The following is a 1,665-nucleotide window of genomic DNA, read 5'->3' on the forward strand; positions in this document are numbered from 1 at the left end:
AAGGGACCATTTCCTGGAGAAGAATGTCATGGTTGGTAAGGTGGAGGGTCAACAAAAGAAGGGAAGGCCCTCAAAGAGATGGACTGACAAGGTGGTAGCGGGGATAGGCTCAAGTATAGCAAGAATCATGGAACTGGCTCAGGACCAGGCAGTGTTTTGTTCTGCTGTGTATAGGGTTGCTATGAGTCAGAGACAACTTGATGGCACCTAAAAACAACATATGAATATGGAAGCTGGACAATATATAAGGAGGACCATAGAAGAGCTGATGCTTTTGAGTTGTGGTGTTGGGGAAGAATACTGAAAGTACCATGGACTGCCAGAAGAATCAACAAATCTATCCTGGAAGAAGTGCAGCTGGAATGATCCTTGAAAGATAAAGACCTACTTTGGTCATGTTGTCAGAAGGGACCATTTCCCTAGAGAAGGATATCATGCTTGATACAGTGGAGGATTAGGGAAAAATTTGAAGACCCTCAACAAGATGGATTGAGACAGTGGTTGCAACCATGGACTCAAGTGTAGCATGGATTGTGAGGGTGGCAAAGGACTGGACACTGTGTTCTTCTGTTGTATGTAGGGTCACTATGAGTAGGAGCCATTGAAACTTGGATGGCTATAAGTGAAAAACGATCCACCATGGGTGATCCTGTTGGTATTTGAAATACCAGTGGCATAGCCTCCATCCTTACAGCAATATGCAAGGCACCACAGTATGACAAACTGATAGACAAGTGATGGCCAGTGACTACCATTAGGGTTAGTGGTATAGAATTCATACTGCCATTTGCCAAGAATGGCCTTGATGGAGCCACAACCAATGTTATGTACAGTCTCACAGAGCCCATCTCACAAAAGGTTTGGTTTCATGTGTTCTTAATTTAATGATATTCTGTCCTTTTCTTTAAATTTGTAATAATTTTGTCTTTAAATATGTATTTTGTATGTGGAATACAATGGGAAAATAGAGGATGTTTGTGAACAACTAAGATATATTGAGAGGCAGCCGTGTATACATACATTAACTGAGCTGTGTGGTCAAAAGGCAAAATGAATAAAAACAATCCTTCTGGAAATCAGGTGTGCAAGCCATGACTCCAGGCAATCTGAGGCACCACAGAGCCCCGAGGCTTCTCGAATATCACCCAAACTGAGATTGGCAGTGGTTGCATGAGCAGCTCTGCATGAAGGCACTGTTGGAACACTCTGCCTTGAACCCATCTGAGTAACATCTGTACAAATATTACTTCTCTGGCCTAAGTGCACGGACAGGAACTGCTGTGCTCGAGTAGTAAATTTTGTCAGTAAATTATTACAAAATAAAACCATTCACATAAACATTGCAATAAAGCATGTTGCTGTTGTTAGCTGTCCAGTTGGAATGTGACCCCTTGAACAACAGATTTGGACCACTGTGATCCATACCATGAACAACAGAATTGAACCATTGTGATCCATAGGGTTTTTATTTGCCGATTTGTGGAAATAGATCTCCAAGCCTTTTTCCCTAGTCTGTCTCAGTTTTGAAGCTCTGCTGAAACTTTTTCAACATCACAGCAACATGCAACCCTCTGCTCACAGATGGTGGCTGCTATGCCTGAGGTGTATTATCACCAAATGGAACATGGGTCTCTCACTGAACCACTACTGCCTCACAATAAAGTA

The sequence above is a fragment of the Orycteropus afer genome, unplaced genomic scaffold, assembly GCF_000298275.1.
Source record: "Orycteropus afer afer isolate SDZICR_OR568_19922 unplaced genomic scaffold, OryAfe1.0 scaffold00022, whole genome shotgun sequence".
Classification (NCBI taxonomy): domain Eukaryota; kingdom Metazoa; phylum Chordata; class Mammalia; order Tubulidentata; family Orycteropodidae; genus Orycteropus; species Orycteropus afer.